At 35.0% G+C, this 20,560-nt stretch overlaps 2 protein-coding genes across 3 annotated transcripts in view; one reads left to right on the top strand and one right to left on the bottom strand.

Moving 5' to 3' along the window:
* Ranbp16 (Ran-binding protein 16) overlaps nucleotides 1–20,560 on the bottom strand; it is a 1,020,902-nt gene that overhangs the window by 998,578 nt on the left and 1,764 nt on the right. The gene's annotated exons all lie outside the window — the stretch shown is intronic.
* The window catches only part of LOC150106251 (mitochondrial 10-formyltetrahydrofolate dehydrogenase), a 654,974-nt gene continuing 648,132 nt past the window's right edge, over nucleotides 13,719–20,560 (top strand). Inside the window, exon 1 of one of the 2 annotated variants that reach the window (XM_090392273.1) lies at nucleotides 13,719–13,954. The gene's annotated coding sequence lies outside the window, so the exon portion shown is untranslated. Of the gene's footprint in view, nucleotides 13,955–14,684; nucleotides 16,550–20,560 lie in introns of those variants that run through there. The other variant, XM_090392274.1, reaches the window with a different exon arrangement.

Genomic DNA, 20,560 nt, shown 5'->3' with positions numbered 1-20,560 from the left:
AGAGCATGAAAAGAAATTGTATATTTCTTGAATAATTGCAAAGAAACTAATTGTGTCTGCATTCGCTTTGGTTGTATCGTTAATGATTATATTTAGAGTATGAGCAGCACATGGCACATAAAAAGCTCGAGGATTTTTGTTCAAAAGCAAATTTTGGAGCCCATATTTTCCCCTTTCATATTTGCCCCTCATACCCTTGACCTCGCATGTCTTGAATGGGAATGTTCCATTTTTCCAGTTGTTCCATTATTGTTGCACATAAACCACGTCCTGTGGAATCTGATATATCTGCAAAACCTAAAAAGTTTTCCCTGATCTTGACAATTTCATTGTCACAGGAAACAAAGCGAATATTAATGGTCATTTGTTCTGTTTTACTTGCATCAGGTGTGCAGTCTAAAATTATGGAATAATATTTAGATTTTCGAATTGATAATAAAATTGTATCTCTCATTGCGTTACTTAAAGTTTCCAATATTTCATTTTGACTGCCTTCACTCAAATAGCGTACTCTATATTTTCGTTGTAGGGCCCTTTCAACATGCTTTTTCATAACGGGATCAAACCTCGCAAACAGTTCGACTAATTTTTAAAAAACTTGCCGTTATTCCTTTCGTATAATTTATCAGATGATCCGCGAAAAGCTAAATTTTGGCTACCAAGGAATTTTATAATTTCAATCAAGCGTTCTAAAACACTCGTTCAATGTTTCTTTTCCATTTCATACATGCTTTGAGTCTGGCAATCAATAGTAGTTTTGATTTTTAAATTTTTATCAAGTTCCTTCCATTTTAAGAAAATTTTCATGTGAGTTAAACTAGTCTCATGTCTATGCAAAGTTGTACTTACATTTCTCCAATCGTTATAACCTTTTACAAGACTACTTGATTCAGTAGGTGCGAAAAGTTTGCAACAAAAGCAAAAAACAGAATTTAAAGTTTCGGAATAAATGAGCCATGTTCTTAGCACGAGCTCTCCGTTTTCCATTTTTCTATTATAATACGTGTCGCCAAATTTACGATCATATGTATCTCTGGGATATATATATTTTTCTTTTGAACAGGCCCCATTTCAATTAAACCAACTCGTAATTTTTCATCAATATTTTCCCATTCACCTGGATCTTCTAAATTTACAGACTAACAACGTGTTGATTTCATGGTCAACTACAACTAAATTTTCTCTGAACTGTTTTTCACTTAAATCACGCGTCTTGTTATCTTGTTCAATAGTTGCAACATTACTTTCATGCAAACTGGATGATGTGCGCGGTCGTCAACTCTGATTTCTGATGTATCGAGTTGGTTACAATCTGCATCAGAATATTTTAATAAATTTATTAAGAGCCCAGTTTGTTTCTTAATGTCTGCTTCTTTCGCAGCATGACGCTTACGATTTTGTGCACCGGATAACTTTTGTTTAATTTTTGATTTCATTTCTATTTTATACTCACAAGAAATTATTACACAACAAGACACAGAGACGAAATAATAGTCCGCACTGCGCTGCTATCAGTAGTCTGCAGAGATGAGTAACATATTACACAACACGACACGGAGACGAAATAATAGTCCGCACTGCGCTACTGTCAGTAGCCTGAGATGCATACCATATGACTGGTTAACTAGCAACAAATGTTTTGTACGAAAATTCATTTCTGCGCATAAAAACCATTCACCGTTTCACTTTAGATAGACTGCAGTAGACACAACATTCTGCAGACATTCTAGCTGCAAAATTGTAAACAGCCGGCTGATCAAAGAGGTGGCAATATACAATTTTTTAAAATTTTTATTCTGTGTAACCTGACTTATTTATTTTAATATTGATCATTCTAAGAATTTTTTGTTTTTATTATAAAAATTTTGTTTCTTAAAAATGAACCGTTCCCCGGTGGCGGCGCCCCCTTCGTAGCGGCGCCCGCATACACCGCACGCTCTGCATGCCCACTTCCGCAGGCCCTGTGCATGACGATTCATTGACTCGGTTGAAATACATATTGTAAAATAGAGTTGAATGACTTAAACCGACAATTAGGTAAAAAAAAAGGGTGGGGGTTAACACTCCCCCCCCTAGTTTCGGCTTATAACAGCCTTCATCAGGTGACATTATAAAAGAAAAGAAAAAACACTAAACACTGAAGGTTAAAAATCTATGAACAACATAGAGAGTCGCTATACATAATTAGCATGACAACGTTGTAGTTGTATTTAAAGCTGTTCTTTCGTTTGTTGCATTGTTGGGAGAGTGCGTGCTTGCAGCATCACGTACATGATTATAGCTGAATGACTATCTGGGAGGTTGTAGCTCAAGTTATTATTTAGATGTTCAGGGTTGAGAATGATTTCCCTAGATTCAACGATTTTTCTCTCCAATTCAGCGTGGCAACGAAAGATATTGGTAGATCTGTCCCAGTGGACTGTATGAATTGGGTTTTCATCATTAGGATCAGCTGAGTAAAGGATATGGCTTGATAAGGCACTGGCTCGCTGTCTCTTGTAAGCAATGTACCTCATGTGTTCCTCCATACGTAATTCAATAGATTTGTCCGTATGGCCAAAATAATCATCCAAATCAACCAAAATATCACAATCACACCATATTTTGTACAAACCAGGATATTTAAGAAAAAAATTTCATCTTAAATATACTTAAAATTTTGATGTATAGAAAGCCTACACATATCAACAGATATATTCATAGTCAGTCCCATCACTTCCCTCCCCAGAAACTTGGAATAATTTCTACTGTGGGACATAGAGCTCGCTCTCTTCTTGATGACCCAAATGAACTTCAAAAAGAAATCAACTATCTCAAAACTACTTTAATACTTAATGGAATTTTTCAAAGAATTATTGAAAAATTCCTTCTTAATCCTCCTACTCATCACACAAAAGAAATAAATACATTAAAAGGCAATATATCTATTCCTTACATAAGTTCAGTTTCACAAAAATTAGCCAAGGTTCTAAGAAAATACATCAAAACTTTGTTCACTCGACTTCCAAAAATCCGCTCCTTAATAAGCCACCCAAAACCTTGTCATCATCATCTTAAATATCCTGGTGTGTACAAAATATGGTGTGATTGTAATATTCCTTATTTTGGCCAGACGGACAAATCTATTGAATTACGTATGGAGGAACGCATGAGGGACATTACTTACAAGAGACAGCGAGCCAGTGCCTTATCAAGCCATATCCTTTTCTCGACTGATCCTAATGATGAAAATCCAAGTCATACAGTCCTTCAGTTATTCAGATAGTTATTCAGCTGTAATCATGTACTGGCGTTCACGTGATGCTGCAAGCACGCACTCTGCTAACAAGCAACAAACGAAAGAACAGCTTTAAATATAACCACCGTTTTCATGCTATGAACAACATAGAGAGTCTCTATATTGTTCATAGTTTTTTAACCTTCAGTGTTTAGTGTTTTTTCTTTTCTTTTATAATGTTACCTGATGATAAAGCTGTTATATACCGAAAATGGTTGTGTTATACTATTAAACCCCCGATATATATATATGCGTGTGTGTGTTAAAGATATCAAGTTACTTTAAATATAAACCTGGATTTTTACTCCATTTCCCAAGTAAGCAAACAAACAAGTCAGTCAAGTTTGGCCTGCAAGTGTTGCAAGTCTAGCTGACCCTGCACGTAGTGCAAGTCCAAGGCAACTTGTGGTAAAGATAGAATAAGCTCTGATCATTATTCTTAATATTTACCCTTAATGCAAAGCACATCTCCTGGATGAGATGTATGATGCTGTGTATTAAAGGCAAGGGGGCCACTACCCAGACCGGTTTCGACCTTTATGGAGGTCTCATCAGTGGGAGCCAGGCTAAGAAATACTAAGTTTTAAGTAATACAGAGCTTAGTAAAGATAAAAAACCAAAAGGTTAGTTTTCTGGCATGAAACTTATATAGATCGTAGTTATCGATCTTTAGTTTCGTTTACTGGCTATAAAACAACAAAGGATGTTATATCCCCTTATTTTCTAATACAGAGCTTATAAATATTTTACCAACACAAGTTACCATAAGATGCTTTGACCTTATTAAATAAAAATCTCAGGATGAGAGATAGATGTAGAAAGTTTTTTACCTTGGGTATAATATATATTAAAGATACAAAGTTATTTTAAATTGTTTATATTTAAAATAACTTGGTATCTTTAACATATATAATACCCAAGGTAAAAAAAAACTTTCTACACACACACACACACACACATATATATATATATATATATATATATTAAGCATACCAAGGTAATTTTATAAACTTGCTTTTCTTTACCTATATATATATATATATATTTTTTTTTATTTTATTTTATTTTTTTTCAGAATTCATTTTTACTCGGTTGGAATGTTATAAAAAAGCTTTAATCACTGTTACCGAGAGATAAAAAAGTATCCTGACTTTATGCAATGGGAGAGAAGAGCAAAGAGTTTTTTGATAATTTGTTCTTGAGAAGATCTAGGACTTCTTGAGCAGGTACATTTGTAAAGAGAGAAACAATATCAAAACTGGCCATTAAATCTGTTTTATTAAGTTTGATGTCCTTGATTTTAGAAACAAAATCTTTCTGGAATTTCGCCTTCACATATTAAAAATTCTGCAGATTTTGTTCTCCCATTGCATAAATCAGGATACTTCAAATATGATAATAAGATCTACTTACAAAACTCAGGTCTGGTTATGGGCAGCCCACTCTCTCCGATTCTCGCGGATATATTTCTTAACGATTTTGAAGAAAAGCTATTAACTCCTTTCACTTTAAACCAAAAGTCTGGTACCGCTATATTGATGATATTTTCCTCATCTGGGAAGACGGTGTCAATAACCTCTATTTATTTTTAGACCACCTAAACAAGTGCCATGAAAAAATCTCTTTCACCTTCGAACTGGAATCAGATGACTGCCTTCACTTTTTAGACCTCAAACTTACCAGATGTGCTGAGAGCATTAAAATATCAATTTTTAGAAAGCCTACTCATACTGACAGATTCCTTCATGCTTCCTCCCATCACTATCCCCCACAAAAATGTGGTATTATTTCCACCTTAGCTCACCGAGCCAAATCATTCCTTACAGAAGAAACAGAAATTGAAAATGAACTCCGTTTTCATAAAAAAACTTTTATTAATAATGGTTTCTCTCCAAAGAAAATTGACAAAATTTTTTCCCCCAGGCACTCAACTACTTCTGAAGATCTCTCTTCCCCAAGAGCCTTCATCTCCTTACCTACATCAGCTCTCTTTCACCAAAACTGGACAAGATTCTCAAGAAATTTAGCTTCAAAACTTGCTTCACTACGCTTCCAAAACTTCGTTCATTACTTAGCAAACATAAACAGAAACATCTTCCAACTCAGTTTCCAGGAGTGTACAAGATTTTGTGTGATTGTGGAAAGCCATACTATGGACAGACTGCAAAATCCATCCTTCTACGTTTGGATGAACACCGTAGAGATATCTCCTATAACAGGACTAGAGCTAGCGCTCTCTCTAGCCACGTTCTCTTTTCAGCTAACTCAGACGAAGGCCACCAACACATTGTAAACTGGACTCAAACTTCTAGCATCCATGTGTGCTACGATGAACTCGAAAGAAAGATTGTCGAATCTAGGGAAATTTCTCTAGATGCCTCTCATATCAACAACAGCCTGAGTTACAATCTCTCTGACGCACACGTTGCTTCTGTTCAGTACTGGCGCACTAGCGACAGCGCGTAGTATAGGTGTGTTTGGAACTGATTTTCACATTTGTTTTTCAAACATACTGCTGTCTTTTTATACTTGTTCTGTTATTACAATTTTAAGTCTCTGTAATCTGTAATTTTTTATATACTTCTTTGAGTGTGATACCTGAGGATGTTGATCTATTGAACGAAACTAGTAAACTATTATCTCTCGGTAACAGTCATTAAAGCTTTTATATATATATATATATAGATAGATAGATAGATAAATAAAAGCTTTAATCACTGTTACCGAGAGATAAAAAGATGACAAGATATATTTAAAAAGATACTACTAGTATTTATATATATATATAAAAAGATAATACTACTACTATATAAAAAAATAATACTACAAGGGATACCTATATATATATATATATATATATAGGTATCCCTTGTTTAACGCGGTTCTGCTTAACGCGGGATTTGATTAACCCGGCGAAATTAATTGTGGCAATCCCTTGAAATGCGCGGCAAAAGTTTTTATTAACGCGCTTTTAATCCTGCGGAGCTCGCAGCTTATCTGACAGATACATGGAAAATGTTTAATATAAATATTCTTACACAATTCAGTGCATAGCTTAGAGGTCATGGGTAGTTGTGCATTCATATGTTATGAGTGAGATTTCGCGCGTTGTTTGCTGTCAGTTTGGTTTTAACACAGGTTATGTAAAGGTTTGTGATTATTTGACAATAAATTGTATCTGAGAGATACCGCGACCTCCGATGTCCGTGTAGTATGGTTTAGTTGTTGTTTTTTATTCTTTGTTCAATAATTTCTAGATTGTAACTGAAAATAAATAAGCCATTATCTATTACTAAAATAGAGAGCCAAAGGCTTATTTATCACATGTCCTGTAGGAGATGTGCTTCACATTATGGAAAATACTAAGGAAAGTGATCTGGAGCTTACTCCGTTTTACTGCGAGTTGCCCATAAGGATGATTATGCTTTCATCCGCCGAAACGTTTAGTTTCTGTATATTCAGCATGAAACTCTTGTAGTTTCTATATTCGGGAAATAATATTGGATTCAATATCCACTTAATTTGTACCATCATGTATTATATTTGCAGTGTTTTTTCTTTATATTTTATTGCATTTTAGCATATACTAGTAATGAATGTATCTCTCAGATATACCGCGACCTACGCTGCAAATTTTACAGCCGCGAGCTCCGCAAGGGTATATTTACCATACAAAAACACATAAACCTCGTGTCGTGACATGATGACGTCAATCCCCCTACGCAGCCTTCTAGGAATTATTAATAATAATAATATTATTATTATTATTTGACACCTCCAGGGAGTCCAAAGACTCATCGAGGGAGAGTGTGTCAACAGCATCGAACGATTGGTCCCCTTCCAACTACTAACCGCGCTCAAACTTATAGTAATCGATCATGGACGAATTGAAATTTTTACCATTGATTATTAGATTTGATTAACTCTATTTTGATATACGCGGTAACATCGAGGGATTAATTAACCGCGTTAATCGAGGGATACCTGTATGAAATGATGAAATTATCTGAGACATATCCCATTGTTTAAACTTTAATGTTTGTTTCGAAGTATCCTAACCACCCACCCTCCCGCTGCCACGACTGCTCACAGTAACTAAATTATAAATTATTTACACGTAAACACAAGGAGAAGTATTATTTACCAAATATTTCAGTTTGAAACTAACAAACAACAACATTTTTTACAAGGTAGAATGCAAACAATTCATTTATTCAAAATAGTACGAGCCGAGTAATGTTAAATCGCTAATAGCCCTTACTCTATAAACTGATGTTGCTTCACTGAACGAAATGTTAATCATAAAAGTGATTATAAAATAATTATATAATTTAAATTATCATCCAAAAAAATAATTTATAATATCATACTAAACAGATCATTATATAGATATAGTATCCAATGGTTTCTTAGGATCGTCTATCTTGGTAAATATCGCTGTTGGCCTTAATTAAAAAAAAAATGTGTTATTCAGATTAAACTTTCCCATATTTTTTGACAAGGATATCCAGTCATTTGATTCAAGTTAGGGTGGTGAAGTAAGGCCTCAGTGTAGAAGGAGAGTTTTAGACCAGAGAATGTTGTAGTCTGCTTCAATTAATTACCTGATTCCGTGTTGCGCCAATCTAGACTTATATAACATCAATCTAATATTCTTCACAACAGATTTGTTGTGAAGAATATAAGATTGATGTTCTTGTATTCTTTTTTTTCTATTGAACGACCAGATTGTCCAAAGCAGGAAAGCTGGCAGTTACATGGAACTTGATATACACCAGGAAGAGACATAGTTGAGAGTTTTATCTTTAGACGATGGGGAATACCTGGATAGTTTCTTAATGAGAATATAAGTATCTACTAAATCATATTTCCTCAGAATTCTTGAAATAGGCTTTGAAATGCCGAAGATGTATGAGATTGGAACTCGACCTATTGATTCTTTGTTATTTTGATGGGTTAGTAGTAGTCAAGAAGACATTGTGTAGTTCTTTCGGAGAAGTCAGTAGAGAGTTATTCCTGTAACTGGTGGGGTTGAACAATTAGTTCTAGCTCGTCAAATTAAACATTTTATTATTCCTGTTTTTTGAGAAGGATGATGTGCAGATTGTTGGGGAATGTATCGTCCAGTAAAAGTGGGTTTTCTATTAATTGATGTTGTTAAATTACCTGATGGTGAGCTGGTGAAAATAATCTCTAAAAAGGATAATTTGTTGTCTTTTTCAATTTCCATAGTGAATTTGATACGAGGGTGTAACGTAATGATTCTAAATCGTGAGGCCAAACAGCAAAAATGCTGTCCCTATATCTAACCCAAATTGAAGGTTAAGGGTTTCTAGATGAAAAAAGGATGTCGTCTAAATGCTTCAAATAAAAGTTGGCTAAAGCAGGGAAGAGTAAACTTCCAATTGCACTTCCTTCTACCTGGTTGTAGAATTTGTTTTTTGACACAAGAAATATTCGGAATGGGAAAATATCATTAAGTAGTTGTAAAATCTCTTTGAGAGGTATGCGAATAGGGATTCTACAGCAAAGCTCATCATAAGATTAGTAGGTTGTATGGAGATATTTTTCAATGTGGCCTCATAATTTAGATTCCTTACCTACTTTTTTCCGAAACGGCCTGGTTGGCCGAGTAGTTAGTGTGTCTGCTCTCCAGCCAAGAGGACGTGGATTCGAATCTCACAAACTTTGCGTGGAAAGGGAATCTGCGACTTTACCACTTATCCTAGCAGAAGACATCATTGCAAAAACCATGTGAGGTACGACAGTGACCATATGGCATCTACGGACGTCAAATGTGAAAAAATTTTATTTACCTACTTTTTTAGCTAAAATCATTACGCTACACCTTCGTATCAAATTCACTATGGAAATTGAAAAAGACAACAAATTATCCTTTTTAGACATTATTTTCACCAGCTCACCATCAGGTAATTTAACAACATCAATTAATAGAAAATCCACTTTTACTGGACGATACATTCCCCAACAATCTACACATCATCCTTCTCAAAAAACAGGAATAATAAAATGTTTAATTTGACGAGCTAGAACTAATTGTTCAACCCCATCAGTTACAGGAATAACTCTCTATTATCAAACAGTATATGAAGCTAAATGACTTCTCCGAAAGAACCACAGAACGTCTTCTTCACTCCTACTAATCCAACCAAAATAACAAAGAATCAATACATCGAGTTCCAATCTCATACATCTTCGGCATTTCAAAGCCTATTTTAAGAATTCTGAGGAAATATGATTTAGTAGATACTTATATTCTCATTAAGAAACTATCCAGGTATTTCCCATCGTCTAAAGATAAACTCTCAACTATGTCTCTTCCTGGTGTATATCAAGTTCCATGTGACTGCCAGCTTTCCTACTTTGGACAAACCGGACGTTCAATAGCAAAAAAGAATACAAGAACACCAATCTTATATTTTTCACAACAAATCCGATAAGTCTGGATTGGCGCAATATGAAATAGAGGCAGACCATATTCTCTGGTTTAAAACACGACTTCTACACATTTGGTATAAATTCGAACGCTAATTCATAAATAGTGCTGAGACCTTATTTCACCACCTTAACATGAATTGGAATGACTGCCTATCCTTGTCAAAAATATGGAAAAGTTTAATCTGAATAACACATTATTATTATTATTATTATTATTATTATTATTATTATTATTATTATTATTATTATTATTATTATTATTATTATTATTATTATTATTATTATTATTATTTTGAGGCCTGTGTAGCTCAGTGGAAGTGGCGCTTGCGTCCTCTGCGCTTGGCGGCTTGAAGTTAGACCTAGGTTCTAGTCTAGGCTCTGACTGGAGGAACTTTTTCTAAGCCTATCTTCGACCGGTTCCCGAGTTAGTCGATCTCTGGCACAGGCAAGCGGGTTTTTCGTCCCATAAACTCAAGAAAATCGACCGTAGTACCCACATTATTTCAGACAGTGACATATCTTGTTAGGGTTAGGTACCAAGAGATGGCAGCACTTGTTTGCCAGCCTCTTCATCGGCGGCTGCTATAATTAGTGATAGACATGGGCCAGCTATCCCTGATTGGCTACCGGTGGAGATTGAACTGCCCACTCAGTCTCCAAAAGATAGATAGGGTATAAAGGCCTCGCCTACTCCCTATTAGGGAATAAAAGGCGTTAGTTGATTTTTTTTAATTATTATTTTATACCTATCAAATGATCTGTTTAGTATGATATTATAAATTTTTTTTTTGGATGATAATATAAATTATATAATTATTTCATAATCATTTTTATGATTAACCTTTTCTTCAGAGAAGCATAACGCTATTAGCGATTTAACATAGGCAGCTCATACTAGTTTGAGTAATTCAATTGTTTGCATTCTACCTTGTAGAAAATGTTGTTCAGGCCACTGATGATAATTTGTTAGTTTCAAATAATTGGCATTATATTTAATAAATAATACTTATCCTCGTGTTTATGTGCAGATTTATGATATTATGGCATTTCCCTCTAATCCATCGGTTCCCAACCGGTGGTTTAGAGGGAAATGCCATAATATCAAAAGCAGTGGTACGCTTACCCCCAGGGAGTACTTACGTTTGGGCCGTTCAGGGGCGGACGAAAAATAATCAGTAATGGCGGAAAAACGAGTAAAGTTTTTCCATTAAGATTGGAACTGAACAAATGTGCCAGTATTTAAAAACAAGGGTTAAATTTATAGAAATGGGTTTAAAAGGGGTACACAAGTGGGGAACCACTGCTCTAAACTAGAACTGAAAAAAAAATCAACTAACACCTTTTATTCCCTAATAGGGAGTAGGCAAGGCCTTTATACCCTGTCTAGCTTTTGGAGACTGAGTGGGTAGTTCAATCTCCACTGGTAGCCAATCAGAGATAGCTGGCCCATGTCTATCACTAATTATAGCAGCTGCCAATGAAGAGGCTGGCAAACAAGTGCTGCCATCTCTTGGTACCTAACCCTAACAAGATATGTCACTGTCTGAAATAATGTGGGTACTACGGTCGATTTTCTTGTGTTTACGGGATGAAAAACCCTAGTTTCCAGGAGGAAAAACCCGGTTTTTGCCTGTGCCAGAGATCGACTAACTCGGGAACCGGTCGAAGATAGGCTTAGAAAAAGTTCCTCCATTCAGCGACTAGACAAGAACCTAGGTCTAACTTCAAGCTATACCTGAACTATAAATATCTACTTTCTTCCAATTTCGTAGTTCATGCTTTTCACAGTGTGTACACTTCACATTTGATATGATTGAAGAATTTCATATTATTATCTATAAAACAAAGCGCATCCTTCAGACAATCTTAGCAGTAGTCTACAAAATTTGATTTTTGAACAAAAATAAAATAACAAAATCCGGAACGTCAGCACTATTTTTTTTTTTTCAAAATATTTCAGATAATAATTATTATTACATGACACCTCCAGGGAATCTGAAGACTGATCGAGGGAGGACTCACTCTACAACTCTCCGTCTCCACCACCCAATCCACCCACTACAACGAATCGCAACTACACCATCGCCATCTATCGCCCACCACCACTAGTATTTTCGCAGACAGTCACGAACGTCAATGCCCACGGCAGGATTCGAACCTGCTGGTTTTGGATGGAGTGCAGATACGCTAACCTCTCGACCAACCGGGCCAGCCTTAAATTCAATTCTCTTGAATTAAGTTCTTGGAGAAGAAATAAAATGTATAATAAAATTTATACATTTTATAAATTTTAAAATAAAATTTTTTTCTAATTGACTAAGAGATTAGACAAAATTAGCACAAAAAATTAAAAATGACATTGGTTCTCCAAGGTAATGCAATATTTAAGTGAAGAAAGTATGCAAAGAATGTCTTATTTTGTCCTGGCATTAAAAATTGTATAATAAAAGAAGAAAATAAAAATAATTTCTATATTTTTAGTCTATCCAATATAACTAAAAGTCCAGTTACCCAGTAGAACAAGGAACTGCGTTTCTTGTTATTTATTTCGTATGGAGTCCCTCCCCGTTTCCTCCCCACCCCTTTGGATGGGTTGAGCTCTCCTAATGAGGTATGTATTAAGTATGTATTTTATAACTGTAGATCCATGTGTGTTCAGGGGACCGGTTTGCTTGTTCTGGGGAACAAAAAACCCCAGTTTGTGCCTGATAAACCCTCTACTTCCATATCAGACTGTCGAAAGACACCAGATAAAGGTTCCTTACGTCTTGGACGGGAATCGAACCCAGGTTCGATTCCCGTCCAAGTCCTTTAGTCCTTTAGTCCTAAACGAAGTGCTTTAGTCGGACGGGAATCGAACCCAGGTTCCATTCCCGTCCGACTAAAGGACTTCGTCTATGCCGACTAAGCTAAGGAGATTTCTTGTCATAGGCAACCGAGACTCAGGTATGATTGCGAGATAAATTTGGTTAAGTGTTCTCTTCAGTGCGAAGGATCATCACATCTAATAATGGACATGACGCCAAATTGCACTTCTTATCCGCGTTCTTTCAACAGATATCATGCATCATATCCAGATTTCGCTAGACGTATATAGACGTCCTGGCCAGTTGGGAGGTTAATATATGTATTTTTCAAAGTACACAATTTTACATAAAAATACGTGTTTTAATTTTTTTTAACCTTTAAATTTTAAGTACATTAAAAAAAATATATATAAGGGGCGCCCAACTTAAAATTGCATCGGTGTGCTAGGACCTCTAGAGTCGACACTAAATGCTCCATGTAGCAAAACCGAAAGAGATAGAATAAGAAATACTAGAATTAGAAATTACTGGAATATATGATATTGTGAAGTGCTGCAAAGCATGTAAGTGGAGATGGGTTGGACATATTAATAGGCTTCCAGATGAAAAGTGGACAAAATTAAGCTCTGTGTGAATACCAAGAAGAGAAGGAAAGGTTGTCAAAGAATAAGATGAGGGATGATCTACTAAAATTTGGCATGAGATGGTGAGCATTGACTAAAAACAGACAGAACTGGAAAGTTAAGGGGACTATATACAGCAGTGAATGGAAAGACACTGAAGAAGAAGAAGACGAAAAAAAAAAAAAAATCAGCTCACCCACGGTAGTAATGTAATATAAGTTTGTGTATATCTACTGTCTATGAAGATTTATAAACTTCCATACCACAATGAATTCGAACAAATACACTACATAGAGTCTGCAAGTTGGACAGTGGAAACGCTGTTTACATGACCACTCAGAGCAGCAGATACTGTCAGATCCGGCTGCGATTCGCGCGATATGGCGATCGTCATCATTCCCAAACTTGAATACCACAGTAAGATCCCAATTAACAGCCTGAGGGAATGTATTCAGGGTTTCCTAATCTTTTTTTTTTCTTTTCTACTTTCTATCGAAGTTATTCGAATTAATTTTGGACTTTGAGGTATTCGTAAGTTGCGTTTGCTGATTAGCTGTTAGATTAGAACAATTGCACTGAGAGTGATTAGCTGTATATGCAGCTCTGGTTATTCCTTAACTGCAGTGAATCAAGGTCATGTAATCTGAAGTAAAAAAAAAAAAAAATCTTGTTCCGCAAGATTAAAAACAAGGTTGCGGACTGTTCTAAGTTTAAGTGGTTCGACTTATACACAAGTGCTCTCTTCTCATACTGGGAATCATTTCTTTGGTTTTTTTCCCCCCATCATAGTAAGTACTTTAACATATGTTTTAATTAAATTTGAATATGTAAACTATATTGCAAAGGACATCAGACCAGCGTGTTCTGTGAAAACAGGTGACACGTTGGCATTATTGTAAAATATAAATAAATAAATCCGCTTAGCAGCATTATTATAATTTCTAATTTTATGAATGCTAGGATACAGTTGCATGCTAGTTGAATTTCGTCGGCGAGTAAACATTTAGAATAGGAGATTTCGATGGCAAGAATCCGATATATTTCCAATATGATAGTTGTGAAATTTTTCACAGTTGTCATATTGTCCTTATTGCGTATATCAAATTTCCTTGATTATTCATTTGTTTACTTTTTAATGTGAGGATCAAATCACTATAATTATCTCGGTCATGGATACCAAACTTAATTGCAGTTTATGTCAGTTGTTGGATTTTCATGTTGCGAACTAGCGCTATGTTTACGTTCATGAACGGTGTGAGCTCTATTATGTTAAACAGGGGGTCGGCTACTTTATGCGTGTTTTTTTTTTTTTTTTTTTTAATTCTGAAACGAAACGCTATTAATTTAAAAAAATTTCTCTCCTCAGCATACTTCAGCTTTGAGTAAAATTACCAAACATGCCTTCAAAACAAATAACAGCATTCTGGCAATATTTCTAGCCGGCGATGGTGGCACTGACTTCCAAAAACGTGAGGTTAGTGAGTGCTACCGACAACATACTTTGCAAGTGAATGAAACGAATTCCCATCCCAGCATGTGATTAGTACGCTACTAGGTTTCAAGTTGTGTGGCAGCTTACTGGAAAATTGAGAATTCACTCTTCATCAATTTGGAGTTTATTTTATAAGTAATGTCAGCGTGGTATTTGTAGTCCAGTGTAGATGACAAAAAATTTAAAATAAGGGAAAAAAAAACATTTGATGCAATACTTGTACAATATTCACAATAATGATTGCAGAATTACCGAACTTCGGTTACTTTCTAGATATTTTCTTAAAGAACACATTAGCTGGATTTGGAAGATTTGCTGCGCTGTTGAGGAGCCACATGTGTTTTCTTTTATAGTCACAATAAGAATCTTCAAAGCAAGACAAGACGGTAACAGTTACTTATGGGCGTTAGATCTAACCTAGCAGTGTAACATCAGAAACATTTATCTGAATACCAATTTCAACGAGAATGTTAGTTTTCCCATGCTAAGTTGACATATAAGATTATATGTATGACCATTCTTGAAACACAGGGTTGACATTAAATGTTACGCCAATTTTTTTTTTTTTTCTTGAATTTATTTGGCGAATGTTAAAATCTTTATGCATCTGATACTCATGGAGAACATACTTATAAAGTATTTAGAAAATACATCAGCCATAGAAAATATTTTTATGGTTAAATATGTGTTGCTATAGGAGTGACTTCCATTTTTTTAAATTTTAATTTAATTCAATTTTATTTTTTAAGTTGTGCAACCAGTGTTTGTATTCGCTTTGTAAGATGTTATTGTTAATCCTACAGTACAACTGAACAATCATATCTTTTAGTTGTACAAGATATTAATAGTGTTCTTCTACAGCAATTTTGTGAACCTTCCCATAATATGGATTCAAGCTTGGGAATAAGAAGTGGTCAAAAATGTCCAATTGAAGAGCATAATGATGTGCTATTCTGTTCAATAAAGACTGAAGGATGTGTACAGAGAATACATCATGTTGTCTCTATGTGGTGTGATGCCATCTTGCTTATATCACTGGGTAATTAGAGACTATGAGAGCTATATTATTCATGAAGATAAACATGAATTTGTTTATGGATGCCTTTAGAATGTTAAAAGAGTAGACGATGATGAAATACTATATACTGTAATTTTTCTAGATTTTGTAAAGGCATTTGACAGTGTTACATGACAAGGTTATATTAAAGTTGCATCATATGGGTTAAGAGCCTCCGCAGTGCAGTCCGTATATTTAGTCATTCTGTAGGATATAGATGAATAGATTGGCCTTATACTTTCATTGAAGAAAAAAAAAATCTGATTAGTCATGACTTGATGTGGCTTCCAGCATGGTCACACTTTGTCTATGGCTTTTTCATGAAATTGTTTTGTTTTTCTCTTACTTTCTTAATTCAGTATTCTATTCAAATGAAAGTAAGCTGCATCACAACTAGATGTTGCATGGCATTTCTCTGTTCATGGTGAATTGAAGTTTTCTTTATGTATCATGTTCTGAAATACTGCAACCTTTGTAGGGAAACTTCAGATCAAAATTTAAATTGACTGCTGAGATATGAGTCATTAAGTTCACAAACTTCTTTTCTTCTTGACTTGCATGGACTGCACTTCATTGAAACTCTAAATGCTTCAGCATTTATTGGGAATGAATGCTAGCAGTTTGATGTCATTGTTATTACTTTATTATTATTACATAACACCTCCAGGGAGTCCAAAGACTCATCGAGGGAGGGCACCTACCCTACAACTCTGTCTTCACCAACAGCAACTACCTTCATCATCTACACCAACGCCATCTACTGCCAACCACCACTTGTATTTTCACAATCACAAACATCCATAAGGCACAGATGTTTGTAAAAGTCTTTACTAGGTAAGTTTACATAAATTATTGAGTTTTTATATATGCTTTTACAAATGTGTTATGTTTGCACAAAAATGAAGCGAGTTGTAATGCTGCTGTTCTGTAATGAAATTTCTATGAACAAAGTACTGTGTACCATCAATAATTTTCAGCAGTATTCAAGAAACTGTTTAATGATCATCAAATGATATGGAATAACTATTAAACGATAATATTATTAGGATATTTCATGTGGATAAAGTGAGGTTTATTTTCAGAGGTTGAAGGATTAGAATTGAATGAGGAGGACTACTATTTAGCATATACTAAGTACTGGTAATAGATGAGATTTTGCTTCATGTTTTATGGACACGTTAGTACAGCTCTCATTGATTTAACTCTGATGCATATCTTGTAATTACGAATATCTCTGAGCACTAGGAGAAGGGTAAGATAGTGCCATTTCATAAAGATATAGTAGTGGCAGAAAAGCTTATATACAGAAGTGGGCAGATGAGAGCTATATTATTCATGAAGATTAGCATGAATTTGTTTGAGTGCTCTTGTTTCAGTAATCTGGATGCCTTTTATAATAAGAGAGTAGTTAATGACAAAGTATATTTGTCATCATCCAAGTTATATACTGTAATTTTCTAGATTTTGCAAAGGCATTTGACATGTGTTACATGACAAGGTTATATTAAAGTTTCATCATATTGGTTAAGAGCCTCCATAGCTCAGTTGGTATAGATGAAGCCCTTTGGTTGGAAAGACATGAGTTCGATTCCCATCTATGACATGAGGAACCTTTATATCTGGTCTTTCTTGACTGTAGGTGAGTTAGCCAGTCTCATATGGAGGTAGTGGGCTTTTTATCCTTCAGAACAGGCAAACCCGTGAACACACACGGATTTAGATTTGCAGTCATAAAATATATATATATATATACCTAATCCCTCATTAGGAGGGGTCAAATACCCCCTCCCCCCCAAAAAAAAAAACAGATGAGGGAAGAAAGTGGGAAATCTCATACAAATAAATAAAATCATGTGGGTTTAGATATTAGGTTGATTGGAAATTGGCTGGCTGATAGATATCAAAGAATTGAGTGGTGGAATGTTATCAAGAAGAAGTTGCAAGTGGATATATTATAGACAATATTTTTCCAGATAACTTAATAACATAGAGTTTTGAAGCTAGTGGAAATACACTAGATTTCTTTGTTGAAATGTTTTGTGGATTTTGTAAATATAACAAAACGGTTACCAATCTAACTTGTCTTCTTTCTTGAATTCATACATCTGAAGCATTTAATAATTCAGAATAATTTGTCTTTAAATTTTTTAGTTCATTTAAGAGAAATTCAAATATGCCTTCACTTATATTGCCTTCACTTAATATAACTTCACTTAATAAATTGCCATCTTGCCACCCTAAGCCCTCAGCTACTAGATGTACTGGTCACAACACTTTAAGAATGATTTTAGGATATTGAGCTTCTTTCTGCATATGAGAAGCACCAATATCATTGAAAGCTAAAACACATTCTTTTAATGTTATAAATCTTTCAATCATAGTCACTGAACTATTCCTAAACTCGTTTGGCAGTCAAGAATCAGACTTAGTTCCTTTCTTTTTTCTTGTTTTACATAATTCTGAAGGATGCTATCTCTTATGGGAGATTTTCTAAAAATTTTGCAAATTTTCTAATTTGAGAAATTGATTGTAATTATCAGACAACATGTGGATTCCCAATCCACAGTCGCTATCTCGATCAAGAAAATTTAAAAAATCCTCACCATAGTCATCTTCACACCCTACGTCATCTTCTGATTCCTCACCTGTAACATGTACATCGATTTCAAGTCAAAATGTTAACGTTTTTAATTAAATACTTAATTTTTACATAATTCTAGTTTTTAACATTTTCTAGTATGTAGAGCCAGTTTTTAAAATTTAAAAACAAACAAACCTTAGGGTATGAGATGAAAACGTTAGGGTGGTAGATTGATGGCATGTAATCCAAGATCTGGTGGATAGAAAATGAAGCACATTATATGATTGACGCATTTATATTGTTGAAAGGCATTTATCAGATAGACATTAGGGACATTTTTCATATGATAGAACCAGGTTAAAGAACAACAGGCAATCACCAAAGGTTGCAAAAGTAGTGAGTAAAGGAATAAGAAGTAGCTTTTTTATATGTGGTGTGGTAGGAGCATGAACGGAATTGCCTCAGAGGATTGAGTGTAGAATGCAGATGAAAAAGAGGTTATGGGATTCACAGAGAGATGGGGAAAAATTACATGAACAATATAAAGCTTAAGCTAGGAAAATGAGATATAATGTATAATGAGAAGAGAAAAAAAATTACAATATGAGAGGAGACTGGCATTGTGATTGAAGAGAATCCCAAGGAACTCTTTTGCTACATTGTCAACAAGAAAAGGAATTGTGGATCGATTGTGACAATATTTGACATTGTGGATCATGTGATCCACAATGTCAAATATTGTCACAATGAGCATGTTGGATGTAGACAGTCATTGTGTGACAGTACAGATAATGTAGTGTAGTTGTTTCTAGAGGGATTTGGATTGGGAGAGTTGAAGGACTAGAAGTGAACAAAGAAGACATTCTGAATTCGTAGCATTTTAGACCCCAGTATGGCAGGAGGATTAGATGGGATTTTATCAGATGTTTTAACACCCCAACCAGCCATGATGTCTATAGACGTCCAGCAAAATCTGGATACGATTCTGTAACACCTATTGAATAATATGGATAAGAAGTGCAATTTGGTCTCACTATTTCATCCACCATAGCCAGTAGAGAGGTTAAGGAATGTGCAAAGAAAATGACTATGCAATTAACCTTGCTGTTCATTGAAAGTCTTGCAACAACACAGGTTCCAAAGGAGAGCAAGTGCCATTGCATATGGATAGTGGTAAAATAGAAGTATCAAACTATAGATAGATTTATATTTCTCCTTTGATACTCTAAGATTTTGGAGAAATTGGTAAGCATTTTTATGCAGAATTGGGCAGATGAAGGTAATGTTATTTAAGAAGGCTCGCTTAGATTTGTGGATGTTTTTGTTTTGGTAATCTGGTGGCCTTCTATAATAAGGTGACAGGAGCAATGGATGAGGGAAAGACATATGCTGTCATTTTTTTTTGGTTTTGCAAACCCATTTGATAGGGTGCCATATGATAAGTTGATATTTAAGTTGCAGCATATTGTTTTAGGTGTTAGGCTGGTGGATTGAATTGGAAATTGGCTTTCTAATGCATAACAGAGTTGTGTGTGGGGAAGCAGAATTGGAGAGTAGAAAGGTTACAAGTAGGGTTAGACATTCAGTAATGTGATTACTCTTCAACCTTGATGTCAGTGGTATTGTCACTGAATTACAGAGAGAGATTTAACTCTTGTAGATGATATGATGCTTATGTCATTTCAGTACAGCTAAATATAAAGTTTAGCTGTATTAAACTGAGATCCACAGATGAGACTGCATACTCTCTTGGTACAGCTATAATGGAAAAAGTGGAGGAAGCAAGGGTTCTTGATGCAATGGTACATAGAGATTTGAAGTTTGGAGGATATATTTCAAATATAAAGCCAACCAATTATTGCTGCAATATTAAGGATGTTGACCAGCACAAATAAGATGATAGTATAAAGCTTTAATAAGGCCACATCTGTATTACCCTGCTCAGATCTGATTATCAGGATTTGATGGATGTAGTAACTGTGAATAGTATGCAAAGGTGGAGAATAAAAATTATATCAAAACTGTAGGATATTGGTTATGAGGATAAACTGAGGGAGTTTAATATGCGATATTATTATTATTATGATTCAGGCCTCCATGCTCAAAAGCCTCATCGTGGGAAGCTCTTCCTAGAAAACACGAAGTCTATCATACCACTCCTTGAACTCATTGACCGTTCATGCTCTCACCATTCTATCAGGCAATGCATTCCATGGTTTAACCACTCTCCATGCAAAGAAACCACTCATCTTCTTGCTCACAGC

This window comes from Typopeltis vanoorti, chromosome 5 (assembly GCF_054136105.1).
Source record: "Typopeltis vanoorti isolate ZY-2024b chromosome 5, IOZ_Tvanoo_1.0, whole genome shotgun sequence".
Lineage (NCBI taxonomy): Eukaryota > Metazoa > Arthropoda > Arachnida > Uropygi > Thelyphonidae > Typopeltis > Typopeltis vanoorti.
This window is presented reverse-complemented; position numbering and strand designations above follow the sequence as displayed.